This window comes from Mustelus asterias, unplaced genomic scaffold (assembly GCF_964213995.1).
Source record: "Mustelus asterias unplaced genomic scaffold, sMusAst1.hap1.1 HAP1_SCAFFOLD_50, whole genome shotgun sequence".
In the NCBI taxonomy this organism is placed as follows: Eukaryota; Metazoa; Chordata; class Chondrichthyes; order Carcharhiniformes; family Triakidae; genus Mustelus; species Mustelus asterias.
In genome coordinates this window covers 774,250-795,204 of record NW_027590123.1, presented here as the reverse complement: position 1 = coordinate 795,204, position 20,955 = coordinate 774,250, and the positions used below count along the sequence as shown (strand labels likewise).

The 20,955-nt window shown below is 41.8% G+C and overlaps 1 pseudogene across 1 annotated transcript; it reads right to left on the bottom strand.

The window, feature by feature from the left end:
- Nucleotides 1–2,051: 2,051 nt before the first annotated feature.
- Nucleotides 2,052–20,163, bottom strand: LOC144483249 (Ig heavy chain C region, membrane-bound form-like; annotated as a pseudogene). The gene is made up of 9 exons (XR_013495982.1): nt 20,051–20,163; nt 19,610–19,918; nt 18,330–18,398; nt 9,388–9,687; nt 8,105–8,416; nt 6,876–7,184; nt 6,044–6,373; nt 2,681–2,808; nt 2,052–2,540 (listed from the first exon to the last, which is right to left on the bottom strand). The product of XR_013495982.1 is annotated as an Ig heavy chain C region, membrane-bound form-like (transcript).
- Nucleotides 20,164–20,955: the final 792 nt, after the last annotated feature.

Genomic DNA, 20,955 nt, shown 5'->3' with positions numbered 1-20,955 from the left:
TGCTCCATGTGCCTATCCAATAACCGCTTAAATGTTCCTAAAGTGTCTGACTCCACTATCACTGCAGGCAGTCCATTCCACACCCCAACCACTCTCTGCGTAAAGAACCTACCTCTGATATCCTTCCTGTATCTCCCACCACGAACCCTATAGTTATGCCCCCTTGTAATAGCTCCATCCACCCGAGGAAATAGTCTTTGAACGTTCACTCTATCTATCCCCTTCATCATTTTATAAACCTCTATTAAGTCTCCCCTCAGCCTCCTCCGCTCCAGAGAGAACAGCCCTAGCTCCCTCAACCTTTCCTCATAAGACCTACCCTCCAAACCAGGCAGCATCCTGGTAAATTTCCTCTGCACTCTTTCCAGCGCTTCCACATCCTTCTTATAGTGAGGTGACCAGAACTGCACACAATATTCCAAATGTGGTCTCACCAAGGTCCTGTACAGTTGCAGCATAACCCCACGGCTCTTAAACTCCAACCCCTGTTAATAAAAGCTAATGTGTGGATGGGAGTCACTTGGTCATCGGAGCTGCTGGGACACTCGGGCAGTCACACTGATTGGAGCTTTTCTTGATGCTCTGACTGTGGGTGTTAATTGTATCGATTAAGGTGAACTACATGGAGGTTATTGATTGGATCTATAAAGGGACAGTTAGTGACGGTGCCTGGAGTTAGGAGGTATACACCTGTAATGTTTCACTCTGTGAATAAATCTACACCAAATAAAGATTGACTCCATCCTAAGGCTGTCAGGATTATCACATTCATTGCAGCGCAGGTATCTTTCCTGAACTCCAGTAGATGTTCCGACAGTTTCAGGATCCACTTCCTGTTGGAAAGCAGCATCTCAGTAAGTTTCCCTTTGGATCATCGGTTATCCTCACCTGCTCTGTTGTGGGGTAATTTGAGATGGCCAATTATGTTTTAATTTAATGTAAAACTCATGAGGCAGGTATCTCTGTATGTCGTTAAAAAGGGCGGCATGGACATGTTGGGCCGAAGGGCCTGTTTGCATGCTTATACCTCTGTGACTCTATGACTCTATCTCACCTTCCTGATTCTCCCAGATACTGATTACAGATGAGTCAGCCTCCGATTTAAATGGATGAAGGAGATATCATTATGCTGTATTGTAAAATGCGATTGGCTGAGCAACTTGTCAGGAATTATTATTGATGTATGTTTACTGAACGTAATTGATTCTTAAACTAATATGAGGTCGGAACGATCGGTACGAAAATCTATAATTGATCTGTTATTGATGGTACACGTTAGATGCATCGGAAAGATCCTGCCGCTCGGTTCCAGAGCTATTTAGCCCTTTTGGTCATCTCCAAGCAGCTGATAGTTCTGTTTTTGTTTTAAATAAATGTTCCGTCCTTACACAGAGATATCTGCCACGTGAGTTTTATATCGTCTGTAGTTAAATACAGTATTGGTCATCTCAAATTATCCCATAGCACTCGCCTTAATTTGGAAATTTGTAATCTATTATGTGCTTATGTGAAATGCACCTCAGTCTCTTGGTTTCACCTCATGGTTTGCACCTCTGCTCTGTATGTGTTCTCTATCTAGCTTGTAGCATGTCTGCCTTGTAAGTATTTCATCGGACGAAATATAGAGAGATTCACACTGTTAACCCACGCTGCAGCGACACTGATAGTTTTTTTAAGGGGCAGTGTAAAGGAAACTATCTTCTGCCACACACTGTCCTGCATCGGCCTCTGATGAAACAGAGCCTTTGCTTTTTAGAATTACCTGAAACTCGGTCAGTGACAGACCAGTTTATGAGTGAAATCACCGAGGTTCTTCTCATTCTTCACTCGCTCTGTCTCTGGATTTTATCATAAAAAGGCAGAGATGAAGGTGTCTTTATACGGATTGGCCACTGGGTGGCGCAGTGACTCTCACTGAACGGCCTTGAGTTCAAACACATCCCGCACAGGACTGGGGAACAGACATGTCTGGGAAAGAGGGGAAACCGTATAATATGGAATATGGGGCGGAGTTGATGGGCTTTGGAAAACGGAATTAAGCCAAGCCAGAGATGGTTAAATTTTCATTCAATATTTATTTTAAAAATTCAGAGAATATATTACAGCGACATTATTTTTTAAAGTTAGAAAAGTGAATTTAACGATCGAGCTTCACATTGAGAACACAACACATGCACAGGGAATCCGTCAATATTTGTACATCTGTTACATACACCAGAAAGAGAAAACAGGACCTGAATAGAAAGAGGAATTAACAAATATGGATAAGGAATGAGAAAAGTTTCTTATTTATACATGATATTTAAACTATGGGGAAACTATTAACCACAATTACATTATAACAAAAAATGCCTCGTACTTTTCACTCTGAAAACTGAAATACCGTCTATGATTGTCTCAGTTACAGATTCAGAATGATAAACTGAGAGAATTTTACTGATAGAGTCACCAAGAGCAGATATTGTATTTGTGTCATACGGAGATCATAATAATCAGCTGAGGGAAATCTGCAGCATCCAAAATTCAACCCATCACTTGATCTGTAAAAGAAAGATACAATAATGAAGCAGATGTTTATGATGCAGGACATTAAAGTTAAAGTTTTTAATCAGTGGAACATTGAGAGATTTTTCAAATCCATTCTGTCAGTTTGATATGTGAGTGCATTCAATCATCTCACCTTCACCAGAGTGACCGCAGTGCTGTAGAAAATGCTCAGGAAGAACAGGACAATGAATGTGGAAGCCGTTGTCCAGATGTTACTGTTATCATCATCATTGTCTTCAATCCAGATGCGGTCGGTGGAGTCTAGGGGACGGAGACCAGGATATGAAATTAGATTACTTTATTTATCCAGGTAATCTTATTGTTATCTTTATTTTCCCCGTTCTCCTTTTCAAACTGTTCATTTATTCTTGAACTTAATTTTCAATGTATACCGACTCTTAAGCTCAGGACACTCAGTAACCTATTTCCGTAACTATTTTCACACCTGATCTTTATTGACATTCCTTAGACAGTCCATGTCAGAAAGCACTGAAGATGTTTTCTTGAAAATCAGTTGATTTTTTAACAATTCGGAACTATCCCTTATTGAAGAATATTATGACTGATATCGAGGAACGTTCACTGATCAATGATTGTTTTCACAGATGGTTACTGATCTGTAAACTGTGAATGTTGTTGTTTAAGAGTTGGGATGTAATTTCCGATCTGTGCTTCTTTATGGTGGAAATGTTTAGTAGATCGTGAGCTTAATTCAGTTTCTCAGCGTGTTTATCTGTTCATTGTACATTGGGATAATAAATCTGTGGATATCTCCATTAAAAAGTCACGTTTAAATTTTACTTTCATCATTTGCCTACCGTTTGTATTGAAGATTTTGCATTTGTGTGCGTGTGCATGAGCATCTCGTGCTCTGCATTAATCTTTGGCTCTGAGTTAATATGTGTTTATGAGTGTTAATGTACGCGTTCATTTGCCAGTGATTGTTGATTTGTGTAGTTGTGTGTCTGCATCTGTGCGCATATTTTATTCTTTTGTCATTGTGTATATATGACTCTATTATTGTGTGAAGTCTATGAATATATATTAATGCCACTCTTAATGCGTGCACATGTGTTTATGCCTATTGCTCTGTGTTAATTTCTGTCACTCTAATAATGTTTGTTTCCCTTTCTGTGGAGTTGTCGGCGTTGGACTGGGGTCGGCACAGTAAGTAGTCTCACAACACCAGGTTAAAGTCCAACAGGTTTATTTGGTTGCACGAGCTTTCGGAGCGTTGTCCCTTCATCAGGTGACTACTTACTGTTTCCCTTTCTGTGTGCGTCTGTGTGCACGCCTGTTAACATGTCAGTGTATGTATTACACGTGTTGACATTCTTTATAACGGTGCGTTGATGTATATTTGTGTTTCGATGTGTAGTAATGTGTGCTATGGTGTTCTGTTCTATGAGCATGTTAATGTTTGCGTCTACATGTTTGTGTGTAAATGTTTTGCTGTCTGTTCTTCTATATGCAGTCTGGTGATTTGTTTACATGTATTTCCATATATGTTTGTGAATGTGTATAACATTGTGTGTCTTTATATCTATATTCCTATCAGCGTGAACGTGTGCTAATATATGTATTTATTTGAGTCTAAGGATGTGCTTGTGTATTTATGTGGGTCTGCATGCGTGTGTATCTGTCTGTATTGTGTCTATGCATGTATGTGTTTGTGTTTGGGTCTGTACCTACTCACGTATGTGTATGTGTATGTACTTGTGTGTTTCATGTGTACATGTGTGCGTTTGTACATATTTGATTATGTGTGTGTATGTTGTTGTTTTAGTGTCTGTTTGTACAAGGGCGCGTGTCCATGTGTTCGTATGTGTGTGTGTGTGTATGTGTGCGTGTGTATGCGTGTGTGTGTGTGTGTGAGAGAGAGAGAGAGAGAATGGGTGTGTCCCTATGTATATTTGTGTACGGATGTGTTTGTGTATGGGTGTATTTTTGTGTGGGTGTATTTGTGTAAGTGTGTATTTCTGTTTGTGCATGTTTTGCCCATGAGTGCATTTGTGTGTGCATTCTTGTTTCTCTGCACGTGTGTTCGTCTGTGCAAGTATTGAGTGTACCTATGGTGTGTGAAAGTGTATCTGTTGTGTATTTGTGTGTTTCTGTGTCTGTATTTGAATGTGCCTGTCCCTATTTCTGTATATGTATGTGTCTTTCTGTATTTGTGTGCATATGTGTGAGTATGTGTATTTGTGTGTGTAGTTGTGCATTTGTGTCGATGTGTGTGTGTGTGTGTATGTGTGTGAGTGTGAGTGTGTGTGTGTGTGTGCGCTTATGTGTGTATTTATAATTGTGACAGTTTTGTGGAGTATTGTCGGTGTGTGTATTTTTTAGCTGTTGCTCCAAGTTTCACCGCAATCATTAACTGAAAATGATCCAAACAATACGAATAATGGAGCATATTTTCAATGTTTTGCTGTATGAATGTAGTTTATGTGAGTGGCACGGTGATATCAGGAGAACGAATGAAATCATTCATTGATGCATCTCAGAAACATCAGGGACAGAACAGTAAAAACCGGGGAGGATTCAATCATTTGTTTCAATTTGCATTGTGGGAAATCAATGCCAGGACATGACTAACAGGAACAAGAGTGCAGAAACATTTTAAAATTATGTTGCATAAGTATATATGCATCACATTGATTAAGATAATGATACTTCAAACTCTGCAGCAAATAAACCAGAAGCTAATTTGTACTGTTGGCAACTGGGTTCTTCTAGTCGAGAGATGGTCCCGTCCAAACACGTTACTTGCGAAGAGGGAGGAGAGTGAGCTCATAATTTCCCTCTCTCTACCCGGTGAAGCAATGTGCCTGATGGTACTAACCAGTGACGAGGTGGAGGTGAGTGGATTAAATAATGACATTCCTCCTCGTTTCATTGAGGAAGTGATGGTACATGGGTTAGCTACGGCTCTCCCCTCTCTTTGTTGGGTGAGTAGGAATCTGGTATGTTAACAATTTCACTCTCCCCTCTCTCTGATGGGATTGTTGCTCCATGTTTCTGTGTGACCCTCACTCCAGTTCCCAGTGGGTGTGGTGCAGCAGCTTAAATATGACATCAATGGTAAAGGCATGGACAATGAGAGAAGCAGGAACACCGAGATCTACATTGTGTTTGTTTGTCAGAAATGTTGAAATTGTCAGATTTCTCCTCAGTGGGAGGAAAGTCGGTGAAGATATGTTGCTGAATACTGTAATGAATGTGCTCTGTCTCTAACCCAGGGTGTATCTGAGCTGGGTGCACTGGTTCAACAAGGCTTGGGCCCGAGACGTGAAAATACCTGACTCAAACCAAACCAAAGATACATGGTGGAAGTAACTTTGAAAACCAATCAATTAAGCAATTGGGTATTTCATTTATCGTTGGAGGAAAAAGATTTTATTCTTTTTATTGAAGTTTTTAATGTAACCGAGTGATTCTCATTGACATGAATTAACGGTGTCCATCAGTGCAAGGGAAATGTTCACAAAACTGGGTTTACCGCTGGATTTGTCAACTGTTCTGTTGATGATCTTCAAGGGGATGGCTTCATGTCCCACCACACAGGAGTAAGAAGCGCCGCTGGACCATTCCTCTGCTGCAATGGATAACAGGCTGTACATGAAGAAGGAACTATTCCCGCTCTCCGCCACCACCTCGGTGTTCCTGTAGTTCCCAGGATTCACCGGCTTGTCGTTGACGGTCCACTTGACGAAGATCTCTCGAGGGGAGAAACGTCTCACTAAGCAGCTGAGGGAGACGAATCTCTGAGCGGAGACTTCTTCTGCCGAGGGCAAGAGGACAGAGACGAACGGTTCCCGCGGATTTGGATCTGCAGAAAATGTACAATAAATGTCAATAAACTGGAGAATTCTGGAGACAATAAAACTGCTGGCTCGATATCAGAAAAATGTGCTTCGTTTCGATTTTCAATGTTTCCATTTTTGACTTCCAGTTTGGAGCAGAGGTGAACACAATTATTTTCTCAAATAACTCAGGTGGCTGGACTGGGAAGTTTCAGAAATTTTACAGCACAGAATCAGGCTATTCAGGCCCAACTGATCGGCTTTATTTTTGGTTTTCTGGTTTTTATGCTCCACATCAGGCTCCTCCTTCGTTATTCGATCTAAACCCAATAACATCGCCTTCAGTTCACTTTTCATTCATCAACACATCAAATTTCCCCGTAAAAATATCTACAACCCCCAGTTTTTAGTTAGTAGAGTTTCCACTCAGGGGACACCATTAATGCACTGAATACTGAATATTGACCAGTACACTTACACTGGAAATAGATATAGTGACGCATTTATTGCTTCAATCTCTCAGCTCACCTGTTTCCTTGTGGATGGATTTTCTTAAAGGAGTCGGCAGATCCTGATGGCTCACCACGCAGTCAAACACAGCCGCACTCAGCCAGGCTTGTGTCGAGATGTTTAAGTTGCTGACCACGCTGTCAGGATCCGCTCCTGGCTTTTCGGCAATCTCTGATTTCAAATACTTCCTGTCTCGGATCCAGGACACGTTGACTCCATAGGGAGCATTAGAAATGATGCAGGTTAAGGTCACTGTTGCCTCCAGTAAGACCTGTTCTATTGGTGGTGGCTGTATGGTCACTGTGGTATCAGGGCACTGGGGAGGATCTGTGAATGACAAATGAAAATCAACCCTAGTTCCCTCTTCAGAAGCAAGACAGCAGTCTTCAGCCTGAAGGAGACGAAGTTGCCTTCGATATATCAACCTCTAACTATCACCTTTCAACCTCTCTGGAGGATGGAAAACCAGCCTGCCAAGTGAAATTATTCTCTTTTTGTTCAAGTATTTTAGCAGCGGTATCATTCTCATGAATCAACATTGCAGTATTCCCCAACAAATATACCATTCCTGAACTCAGGAACCAAGTACTGGCAGTTAGTTTATAAGTAGGGTGGATGCACTTCCCAATATTTTACCCCTATGCTGCGACCTGTGAAACAGTCCGACACCGACTGTCTCTCCAAATCTTACCAGCTGTCTCAGGAAAAACCTGACATCAAGACCACCTCGCTTACTATGTTACTTCAAAATTGAAGGGAACACTACTTCAAGGGGAGACAGTGGCATGGTGGTGTTACCAATGGTCTTGTAACCCAGGGCACGACTCTGGGGATACAGATTCGAATCTCACCACTGCAAATGGTGAAATTTGAATTTAGTAAAAATCTATCATTAAAAGTCAAATGATCATCATGAAGCCATTGTTGTAAAAACCCACCTGGTTCACGAATGCCCTTTAGAAAAGTAAATCTGCTGTCTTTATCTGGCCTGGCATGCATGTGACTCCAGATCCACAGCAATGTGGTTGACACTTAAGTGCCCTGAGGGATGGGAAATAAATGCACATCTCATGAAGGAATAACAAAAATTGCTGTTGTGATGAAATTCTGAATGGGGCACTGTCCTAATGCAGCAAACGACATGACAGCAAATTAGAAGTTGTTCTATCTTTGTACTAACTTTAATAGACCCCTAATTCCGATTAACAGCGGAATGGTATATTTTATCGTCGGTTTGAGTCTCTTACCCAGAGATCCGCTGATGTTCTGACTCTGGGTGAATCCTTGATGAGTGACCTGGCAGGTATAGACTACTTTGCTGAACCATTCCTGAGCGGAGACTGTCAGCCGACTGCTGGCCGAGAAGTTCCCGTTCACTTCACAGGCGGGAGAGGTGACAATTCCTGAATCCATGGGTTGTCCATTCTTCAGCCACTTCACCGTCATTGACTTTGGCTGGAAATCGATGATTGAACAGACGATGGTTGCAAATTTTCTGCTGGTGATTTCTTCACTGGAACTCACGGTGAGGATAACGGTTGGGGGCAGACGGAGTGGGCCTTCAACAAACAAATGTTCAGACGTTACTTGAAGATTCAATTGACATCAATTAAATTTAGTTATTTTATTTTAGCACCATAGCTGCCGATTTGAGAATTATATCCATGGTTTGGTTGAATTGGCAGGGAAATGGCGAATGGAATTCAACCGTCAAAAGTGCCACACAATGCATTTGGGGAGGGAAAACAAAGCAAGGCAATAAACTGGAATGTTAAAAGGGATTGAGGAAATGCAAGACCTTAGAGAGCACGTCCACAGGTCCTGGTAGATGGTAGGGCAGCTGGAAAAGTTGATCAAGAAAGCATATCGGATTAGTTCCTCTATTATGTGAGATATTGAATGCAAAAACAGTGATACAATGATGGAGCTGCTTAAAACCGAGTTAGGCCACGTTTGGAGTTTGCTGTACAGTTCTGGTCACCACGTTGCAGGAATAACGTAATGACTCTGGAGAGAGATGAGGTTTACAAGAATGTTGCCAGGGACTGAAAATTCCCGCCATGAGGCGAGATTGGATAGGCAGGGTTTGTTCTCTTTAGGAAAAGAGGAGGCTGAGGCGTGACATAATTGTGGTTCACAAAATAATAAGGGACGTAGGCAGAAATAATTCATTCCCCAAGTGGAGGGCTCAATTACCAGGGAGCATGGTCATTTAAAAGGCATCTGGTTCTGCATCTCAAGTGCTTTAACCTGCACGGCTACGGCGCAAGGGCTGGAAAATAGGCTTACTTTGTCAGGCTAGTTTATTTGTTCTCCCTTTTGGCCAGCACAGACATGATGGGCTAAATGGCCTCATTCTGCACAGTAACATTTCTGTTGTTCTTTGGTTCTGAGCAACTTTTCAGTCAGTAGGCACTTACCTGGATTTTGCATAATTCAATTTTTCAGAGTGCTACATATCAGTTATAACTAAAGCCTTATACAGTTCAATCAGAGCGTTCCTGTCTTGCCCAGGTTCCACAACACTTACATTGCATTCCAATGCTCTTGACTGAGTCGCTGTGTCGAACCTCACACTTGATTTTGCTGCACTCTCCCTCTGACTGGGTGATGGTTAACTGGCTGCTCAAGGTGTAGGTTCCCTTTGCGTTTCTCACTGATGGATAATTCTTAAATCCAGTGTCGATCAGCTGCCCATTTTTCTTCCAGGTCAGTTTGGAGACATCTGGAGAGTAGTCCATCGCCAAACAGCCGTAGGTGATGGAGCCAGCGGAGTTGTGTTGCTGACAGGAAGAGACGAGGCTGTAGAGAGTGGGCGGAGACGGTGTCGCTGGGAAAGAATAGTCGATTAAACAAGTTAGACTATTACCTGCGTTTATTAATTAATCAAACATATTTATACAAGTATGTTTCTATATTAGGTATAGCTCTTGGGGCTAAAGGGATCAGTGGATATGGGTAGTAGGCGGGGTCAGGATATTATTGAGCCATGATCAAAGTGAATGGTGGAGCAGGGTCAAAGGGCCGAATGGCCTCCTCCTGCTTCTATTTTCTATGTTTCAACGTCACGATTTGACTAGAATTATGAACTTAAGTTAATATTTCCCGATTAAAACCTACGCACACCTTTGAGTTGCTGTTACTCCTATCAGTTGGGAATCGCCATTTTTGTAGAAACTCACATCACTGTCACCACCTCTATCAGATTGGAAAGACAAAAACATTTTGAGGTCATCGTAATGACATACCATTCATTGGATTAACAGAGAAGAGTAAAGACTTTCTCCATTATTTCAGGCACTACCTATTTCTCAAACAACAGCACGTTGTGATGAAGAAGTTGTCTCTTCATTCATATCAGCCACTCACCTGATGAAAGAGCTCCAAAAGTTCGCAATTCCAAATAATCCTGTTGTACTTTAACCTGGTGTTGTGAGACTCCTTACTGTGCCCACCCCAACCTAACGCCGGCATCTCCACATTGTAATTTTTGGATATTGCCTGTGTTCAAACTGACTGAAGCCCCTTCCTCTCTCCAACTCTCACTCCACAAAACGAAGATTAGTGACTTTCGTTCAGAAATACCTTCGGAATGAATACTTACTGAATGACCAGGAAACTGGAAATGTGATTACAAATTCAAATAATTGCAACATTGACTAATTTAAGGGTCGTACATTAATAGCAAGAGTTGACCATTCGGACCCTGAAGTCTCCTCCATAGTTCACTGAGATTGCAGATGAACTGGTTGTGGTGCTAGCTCTATTTTGCACCTCCTCACTCCGCCCGTCGATCACCCACTCTCTGCCCATTTTCCCTGGCTCTCTGCCCTTTCCCCTGGCTCTCTGCCATTCCCTGTGGCTCCTTTCCCCTGGCTCTCTACACTTCCACCTGGCTCTCGACACTTCCCTCCAGCTCTGTGCCCTCTCCCCCGGCTCTCTGCCCTTTCCCTCAGCACCCTACCCTTTCCCCCGGCTCTCTGCCCGGTGTCCCTGCTCACTATTCTCTTTCCCCTTTCCCCTGGCTCTCTGCCATTCCCTGTGGCTCCTTTCCCCTTTCACCCGGCTCTCTACACTTCCACCTGGCTCTCGACACTTCCCTCCAGCTCTGTGCCCTCTCCCCCGGCTCTCTGCCCTTTCCCTCAGCACCCTACCCTTTCCCCCGGCTCTCTGCCCTCTGTCCCTGCTCACTATTCTCTTTCCCCTTTCCCCTGGCTCTCTGTCCTTTCCCCCGGCTCTCTGCCCTTCCCCCCTGACTCTCTGTTTTTCCCCCTGACTCTCTGCCCTTTCCCCAGGGCTCTTTTGCACTTTTCGTCGGCTCTCTGTCCTTTCCCCGGCCTCCCTGCCCTTTATCCTGGCTCTCTCCTCTTTCCCTGATCTCCCTGCCATTTCCTCCATCTCGCTGCCTTTTCTCCTGTTTCTCTGCCCTTTCACCTGGCTCCCTGCCCTTTCCATTGGCGCTCTTTCCCATTTCTCCTGGCTCTCTGCCCTTTCTCCTGGCTCTCTGCCCTTTCCCCCGGCTCTCGGCCCTTTCCCCAGACTCTGTGCCCCCCCCCCCCCCCCCCGCCCGCCCCAGCTCTCTGCCCTTTACCACGCCTCCTGTTCTCCCCGGCTCTTTCCCATTGTCCTTGGCCCTGAGCCCCCAGGGATTCCCCCCAGCTCTCCACATTCGCAGGGCAGCTCCCACATTTGAACACCAAACTGCCGCTTGAGATCTTTCTTCTCTCTCGTTACAGACCTCCACACACAGGTTTAGCGAGTGTGAGTGAGAGAATGTGAGTGCGTGAGGGTGAGCGATTGAAGGAGTGAAAGTGGATGAGTGATGGTGTGTGAGTGATGGAAGGTGGGTAAGTGAGGGTGAGTGATTGAGTGTGAGTGATTGAGTGTGAGTGAGTAAGTGTGGGTGAGGGTGAGAGAACGTGAGTAAATGAGGGTGTGTGAGAGAGGGTGGGTGAGTGAAGGTGGCTGAATGTGTGAGTGAAGGTGGGTGAGTGAGTATCGGTAAGAGAGAATGAATGAATGAGGGTGAGCGAGTGAGGATGCGTGAAGGTTAGTGAAGGTGGGTGAGTGAGAGCGAGTGAATGAGGGTGAGGAGTGAATGTGACTTAGTAAGTGAGGGTGAGAGAGTGAGTGAGTCAGGGTGTGTTATTGAGGGTGGTGTGAGAGTGTGTGAGGGAGAATAAATGCGGATGGGTGGATGAGTGAAGGTGAGTGAGTGAAGGTGTTTGAGTGAGGATGAGTGATTGAGGATCTGTGAGTTAGGGTGGGTGACCTTGAGTGATGGTGAATATGTGAGGGTGTGTGAGTGAATGTAGGTGCGTGAGTCTCAGTGAGTTTGAATGGGTCAGGTGGCATACGTGAGAGAGAGAGGGTGATTGAGCTTGAGTGTGTGGGGGTGAGTCTGGGTAAGCGAGGGTGGGTAAGTGGGGAGAGTGAGTGAGGGCGAGTGAGAGGGAGTGAGACTGGATAAGTGAGGGAGGGTAAATGCGGTGAGTGAGTGAGAGTGATTGAGACAGGATGAGTGAAGGTGGGTAAGTGGGGTGAGTGAGGGTGAGTGAGAGTGAGTGAGACTGGATAAGTGAGGGTGGGTAAGTAGCGTGAGTGAGTGAGAGTGAGTGAGACTGAGTAAGTGAGGGTGGGTAAGTAGGGTGAGTGAGTGAGAGTGAGTGAGACTGGGTGAGTGAGGGTGGGTTAGTGGGATGAGTGAATGAAGGTGACTATGAGTGTTGGTGAGTGACTGAGGCTCTGAGTGAGTGACTGAGGGTTAGTGAGTGAGGTTGAGTGAGTGATGGCGCGTGAGTGTGGGTAACTGAGTGACAGTGAGTGAATGGGGATGAGTGAGTGAGGATGTGTGAGGGTGAGTGGGTGTGAGTGAGTGAGTGCTGGTGAGTGAATGAGGGTGTGAGCGTGAGTGAATGAGGGTGAGTGAGTGAATGCGAGTGAGTAAGTGGGGGGGCGGGGGGATGGTGGCACGGTGGCACAGTGATTAGCGCTGCTGCCTCAGAGTTGGATTCCCGACTTGGGTCACTGTCTGTGTGGAGTTTGCAAGTTCCCCCCATGTCTATTTGGGTTTCATTCGGGTGCTCCTGTTTCCTCCCACAGTCCAAAGATGTGCGGGTTCGGTGGATTAGCCGTGCTAAATTGCCCCTTAGCGTCAGGGTGACTAGTTAGGGTAAATACATGTGGTTATGGGGATCGGGATTGCTGTTGGTGCAGACTCGATGGGCTGAATGGCCTCCTTCTGTACTGTAGGATCCTATGATTCTATTCTATGATGTCAAGGACAGACACTCTGACGTATGTGAGATGGAAAGTGTGTGAGAGGGTGTTTGGGTGTGTGTGTGTGAGAGAGAGAGAGAGTGAATGTGTGGGAGGGTGCCTGTGTGTGATAGACTACGTTTGCACGTGTGTAAGACAGTGGGCTGTGCGTGCAAGAGGGGAGAGTGTGTGTGCGAGAAAGGGTGTGTGAGATAATGTGTGTGTGTGAGAGAGCATGTGTTTGAAGAGTTATTCTTTGTGTGTGATAGTGTGTCTCACCTTGAAAGTGTGTGTGTGGAGGAGCGGGGAGAATGTGTGTGGGGAGTCTGTATGAGAGAGTACTTCTGTGTGTGATTGAGTGTGTGTTTATGTGAAAAGAAGTGTGTCTATATGAGATACAGGGTGTCTGTGAAAGAGAGTGCGTGTGCTTGAGAAGGAGGGTCTGTGTGTGGGAGAGAGTGTTGTGTTCATGTGAAAGACAGTGTGTGCGAGAGGGAGTGCCTATTTGAAAGCAAAATAGTAGGTTCATGAGTGTGTGAAAGTGTGCATGGGATTGCGTGTGAGTGAGAAAGATGTGTACAATGTGTGTGGGCGATAGAAGCAATATTTTTGAGTGTGTGTGTGTGTGTGAGCGTGTGTGTCTGTGACAGAGAGAAAGAGTTTTTGTGTGTGAGAGAGAGACGTTGTGTGTGGTTTATGTGGGTGAGAGTGTGTCAGACACATGAGTGCTTTTGCACGTGTGTGAGACAGTGGTCTGTGTGTGCAAGAGGAGAGAGTGTGCGTAGAGAAAGGATATGTGATATCGCAAATGTGTGTGTGTGAGAGAGAGAGTGTGTGTTTGAAGAGATATTCTTTATGTGTGTGAGAGTGTCTCTGTTCTTCAAAGTGTGTGTGCGTGTGTGGAGGGGCGGGGAGGTGTGGAGGTGTGAGCGAGAAAAAGTGTGAAAATTAGACAGAGTGGATGTGTGAGTGTGTGTGAGTGAAATAACGATTGAGAGAAAACGTGTCTGTGATAGGTGGAGTGTTTCAGAGAGATACATTGTGTATACATGTGTGTTCGTGTGTGAGAGACGGAAAGACTGTGGGCGTGTGAGAGAGAGAGTCTTTGTGAGAGACAGTGTTTGAGAGCAAGATTGTGCGTATGTGAGATAATGTGTAAGGGAGTAAGCGTGTGAAAGAGAGAGAAATATGTGCCTGCGTGAGAGAATGCGTGTGGAAGTGTTCGTATGAGAGAGGGAGCATGTGAATGAGTTGTGAGACGAAGTGAGAGTACGGGAATGTGGGAGGGATAGTGCATGTGTGCATGTGTGTGTGTGCGTGTGTGTGTGTGTGTGTGTTTCCTGGCCCCAACACAGTGACCACGCGCACAGAAACAGAACAGACATAAACGGTGCAACAATCGAGTGCCCAGCAGATAGATCTGTTCAATCTGTCAATTTCATTCAAACTGTTGGATTCTAATTGATCAATGGCCAACTTACAACAACAGAAAATTAATAACCTATTTTAAATTAAACTGATATTCATTTCAAAACACCTTTCGACTGTTAATTATTCCTCTGTCTCACTTCTCGAAAACTATGTAAAAATGTAATTTCGCCGAAAATGAGCAATCAAAAATAACAGATTCAGGACAGTTCAATGTCCCTAACAGAGATGCGGTGACACAGCAAGAAGTAACCAAATCAAGAAACATTTAGATTGAAAATCATTACCTGATTAGATCTAATTTCTTAATTAAATGTACTCAACAAATTAATCAAAGCAAAGCACTTTATCGAGTGAGCACAGCTGAGTAAAGTAATGTTTTGTTTCTGAATACATTTCCGATACAATTGAATATTCTCTAAAACGGATTGTATTTTGCACGCCTGTACAATATTCAAGGTAGTTTGTTTTGAATTAATCAGCAGCATTATTATATTTTAAGTTATTGTTAATTACTAGTTAGTTCTCCTGTCAGCTCATTTGTACTCTGTAATAAAATGGGTTTTCAATCATTCAAAATGTGCTTCTGCCTCCAACATTGTTAAATAATTAGGTTACAATTAAATCTTAGACAATGTTAAATATAATTTCAAATTACTGAACAGAAACATTCAGACATCTGTCATTCATTTACTTAAATCTAATCACATTGTAATATTTTACTTTTTCACTTTTACTACAAGTGTCTTATTATAACCTGCAAAAGTGTTAAAATTGCATACTGCTGAATATGTATAGACTGTAACGGCCTGGCAGTTTGAAGTCAATAATACTGCTTCCAAGATTTAGTAATTTAGAACATCCATATAACTTAATTACTGAACACATTGTTTAATTAAAGAAGATCTGAATTAAACAGTGCAAACACAAAGAGGACAATTGATTCAAATCCTCTGTAACACTAAAACATGATGCAGAATGTAAGTCCAGACTTTTTCTTCATTATAATATTTAATATGAATTAAACATAAGGTTCAGATAGAATCAATTCTTCTATTCTGTCATTTATTCTTCCCATAATTCTATCCTGTGTTCAGCAGTAATGGGAGACATGATGTTATTATCAAGTGCAGAGATAAGATTATTTTTATAGTATTTATAATAGTATAATATTTTTATTTAAATTAATCTTTTTGAATTTCAAGCATTAACTTGTCCATCTCTAGCCAGTTTCTGTTGACACTTTACTACAATTCAAACACAATTATGTGAACAATGTGAACAATTGCATGAGTGTCAGCGAATTCCACCTGTCAGAAAACTCTGTTCGCTCTGTCAAATTTATTCAAACTGTTTGATTCTAATTGATCTAAGGTCAAATTACAACTGCAAAAAAGTCAATAAAAAATTTAAATTAACCTGATGTTCATTTCAAAACTCCCTTCGCCTTTTAACTATCTCTCCCTGTCTGTCTCAAATCATGAAAACTGGGCAAAAATGTATTTTTTCTGAAAATGAGCACCTCAAATATAACAGATTCAGGGTAGTGTAATCTCCCTAACAGAGATACAGTGTCTCTGTAAGAATTGTAATTCATGATTTATTTTAATATGTAAGCATCAGTTAACTTGAATAAAAGCCCAAACATCTAATTATTTTATTTTTCCGAAACCTTTTTCCTTTATCCCTGCAAGAATTTTCAAACGCAGTTTTATTTTCATTTAGCCAGAAAACCTGTAACCGCTCAGTTTCACAGAGTTGAAACAATACAGAAACAATTGAGAAACACCAAACCATTTCACAAATTTTGAGATGAGATTAGTAATTAATTATCTCGGTATCCAATTACAAATTACTTGGAAGGAATAATCTGATTGCGACTGCACAGAAAGAAAATGTAATAATCGGATACATAAATTGCCAAAAAGCAACGTCTTATTCTGCAAAACCCGTATTCCAGTGAATGCGAACTTAATCTGGGATATAACGACTAATGCAAAGTATCTTGTTGAATTGAGCGCTGCTATGGAAACAGCACGTTATCATTGAAATAGTTTCTGGAATTATCACAAAATATTTCCAGCCCAGAAACTTTTCTGGTCATTTTAATCGAACAGAACTATTAGAGGTGATTAATGAATAATGATATTAACATAAAAAAATCTTTGGTGAATATGGAGTTATATTGCCGATCAATAATTGTTTGATTTATCTTAATTTCATGATCAAATTGGTTAATGAGAAGTTTGTGATTGCAGCAATGACTTAGTGTCCAAGTGAACTTTGTAAGTCATGATTTATTTTAATATTTAAACATTAGTTAAAATTTATAAAAATGTTGTGATATCTTGATTTCATTTTTTTCCAAAACCTGCCTGTTTTCTACTACAAGGACTTTCAAACTCAGAGATTCTTTGCATTCAACCAGAAAACGTGTAACCGCTCAGTGCCGCCGAGTTTAAACAATGCAGAAACAATGCGGAAACACCAAATCACTTCGCAAATTTTAAACTATCATAGTGGCCGAACCACAGAATCTCCTGAACATAAACACTCCAAAGCACATCACTGAGGGAATTATTCCGCTTCATGAAGAAGCAGCTCAATTATTCATTCAACATAATAAAATGTAACATTGCAAGAAAATCTCAATATCGAATCCAGCAAAACAGCTCGTCACCAAATGTATGAATTATTAAACAAAACAGAAATCTGGAATAATAGCAATAGCATTGTGAAGAGATAGAATATATCCAACACATTAATATGGAAACTTTACCACATTTTATTCATATTGGATCATATTTCAAACATATTTAAACATTTGGATGGTAAAAGCTGCAGCAATCACTGAGATTTAACATTGCAGGTTAACCAAATAGTGAATGCAGTGGCAAACTATATTCTGAACAAACTGCGTAAACTGTGATTTAGTTTAACCTGCAATTATCAATTATGATTTTCAAAAATGCCAATGGAATAAAGCCTGCCTGATTTCAGCATATAATCATGCGTCAAGCAGTTTCAGACGCGAAGACTGTTTGTATTCAATCACAAAGTGTGTAACAGCTGTGTCACCGAGATTAAATAATGCAGAATCGCCAAACCATTTCAAAAATTTTACTTATTCAAAGTCACCCAGACCCACAATCTCCTCAACAGAAAAAAAAATATATCACTGAACCCCGCATAATGCAGAAGCAGCTCAATTCTCCAAACGCTTTCAATAGAATCAAATGTAACATTGACAGCAAATCTCAAATTTAAATCCAGCCAATCCGCTCATCACCAAACTAATCAATGATTAAATTAACAGAAATATGTCAGAACCACACCGGCATTGCGAGTAAGCGGAATATGATCACTCAATTAATACAGAATCTTTAACACATTTTTAAAATATTGGGTTAGATTTCAAATGCGTGTGCAGCAGATGGTACAACCCGCAGCCACTAGATGTCACCGAGTTTATACACTGCAGAAACGTCGAACTGTTTAACAGAAGTTAGACAGTAACTTTTAAAGTAACCCAGCCACACAATGTCCTCAGCAGATAAAGACCAAAATACAACAACCAAGGATTGAATCCCTCAGCATCGCCTTGTCAATTAACAGTATAATTTTATAACCCCCATTTTCAGCAGAATCACATGAAACATTGTTCAGATTTTTAGTACAGAATCCGCCAAACCACATTTCAGTGAACGAATGAATTAATAAAATCGATAAAAAATATAAAACAAAAGCTCAAGTAAAACAGTTACTAAATAATTGCATGGTTCTTACCTGCAGTCACCGTCACCATGGTCCCTTGTCCCCAGTAGTCAAAGTAGTCACAGTGTCACATTCGCTTGGCTGGATCATACAATAACTGGCCCTGCAAAAAATAGACAGAAAAGCCGCCATTATTTTAAATATTCACAAACCTGAGGAAAAGCAAAGTCAATTAATATTCATGAGATTATTATTGTATTTGTGGATACCGTTCGCTCGACATAAATAACTCTTATGTTTTGTATTTCACCGGGTATAACATGAACATGTTACTGAAAACACCAAATGATAATTGAATAGTTATCATAAATTTTCCATTTGATTCTCGCTGTTTGTACAGAGCTGGGCATAAATAATACAGCACTGCAAATAATTTTGGATTGCAAAACAGAGCACTGACCCACTCTCGGTCAATTAGTGCTGAGGGTTTTTGTATTGACAGTAACTGTTGTGCCACCCCAGTTATCACAGTGAGACACAGCATGACAAATACTGAGTCTGACTGCTAACTGTAAAATACAGAGATTTAATTTCACTACTCTCAAAAATCTGATTCTGCCTCTTCTATGAGCGAATGAGTGAGATATTGTAGCTTGTCCAAGTCATTATATTTACAAAGGGTATCGGAATGCTTTTAAACCCTCTATGTAGATTTAGCATATCGTTCAACACAGATTTTACGGGAAGATTTTTATACCTTTTCACAAACTAATATTGCTTCTGCGCATTATTTCATTGAAGCCTCTTTTACTTTGAAAATCCTGCTGTGGTGCTGATCACCAATTTGAGCGATCTCTTTCCATGAGGTTTTTGTATGAGGATGTCGCTGTGCTCAGCACTGTGACCCACTGCTGTATCACAGTGACAGACACTCGCACAAAAACTGCACTTACTCTCTGTTCAGTACTGCCGCTCAATATTCACTTCAAATAGACCATTATTCGTGATGTAATTTACACTTCATGCAACAGTTTACAAAACACAATCTAAAAACATCTCCTCCAAGTATCAGAAATATTAAAACGAGCATTATATCCAGGTGTGTAATTGCTGAAACTGTTAACAGTAAATATAAACAGAGTGAAAAGCTCAGCCCGTTATGTCTGTGTGTTTTCTTGGTTTAATGTTTAATTTTCACTAAGTTGGGTTTGTCAGAAGCAGTTTGTGTTTTGCTTCTGATCACTGTCGTTAGTGTTATATTTAAAACAGATACTGACCTTCAGGTTATGATGAAAGTTGCTGAATTCCCTCTCGAGCTGTTCTTGTTCGGGTCCATCCCTGGTTCCTCTCGCTGTGGTCTCTTGCACAGTAATAGATGGCGGTGTCTTCGGTCTTCAGCCTTGTCATCTCCAAAGAGAAGATGTTGGTTGAAGTGTCTTTAGACGCACTAAATCGATCCTTAATTGCTGGGGCGTAGTTGTTGCTGGATGAACTATAGTAGCGAACCAGCCACTCCAACCCCTGTCCTGGAACCTGTCGGATCCAGTACATGCTGTAGCTGCTAAGAGCGAAGCCGCTGGTTTTACAGGTCAGTGTCAGGGAGCCTCCGGGACGCCCGGTCTCTGCCTCTGGCTGAGTCAACACAACCTGCGTCTGGACACCTGCAAAAATAGATCAAAAAACCCGAGGATTAATCCTGGTGTAATGGTTTTTGACTCTGGAATATTACAGAGATGGACTAAAACTGAGACAGTAACTGTGGGAGACTTAGAAAATGAAAAATAACTACTCACCGGATAAGAAAGTCAGCAACAAACTGAGACAAATCGCCGACCTCATCCTTCTGGTGATTTGGGGGAAATGGTTGTGTCAGGAACTCAGTGAACAAACCAACTCCCGGACTGTTGGATTCCGGTCCGGTGAGCGGTATTTAAATACCCGGCAGAAGGGGGCGGCTTTCCAGGCGCCGCCTGTTGATTCCCTGCTGGAGGCGGCGACTGGATCCAGGTCCCACCTTCCACACCCAACAGAATGGACTCCCAGATTTACAATAGGTTAATATTAAAATGGACATTTTGTCTGTGTCGGGATATTTGTTTGGCTGAATATGTTCATTGTATTGTCTCCATTATTTCTGATGGTGATATTGCAGTTCATCATTTCTTTATTTAAATAACTATTTCCATTGTAAATATGGTGATTTTATTACCACGCCCCCAAGAAGAACACAAATCTAAAAATGATGAAATAACAGTTTTGGAAAATAAAGAGACCGTCAGTCTGTGTTGCAACAATTCCGGGTCTCTGTCACATCACAATAATAAAGCATCATTTATCAGAAGAATTTTTACCTATTTCTGTAACTAAATGAGGGGATGAACAAAGTGATTGCATTTACAGTGTGGATGGCTATCACTGTACAATTTGGGTTTGGAGATGAGAAGAAACTCTCACACAATACAATGTTTCTCCTTATATTTGTCAAACTGCCCCAATCTCGAAGACAGCCCTTTGAAAATAATAAGAATCCTGCCCTCCTGATAATTAAATAGTGAGTTGAGAGAGAAAAACATAAAATTAACATCGACTTTTGACAGAGAAGTTAATGAATCGGAACGGACACGGAGATCATTAAAGTTCTCCTTCAGCAGCCAAATCGTGGCAGCTCACTCTATTGGCCACCGGCTGTCTAATATTT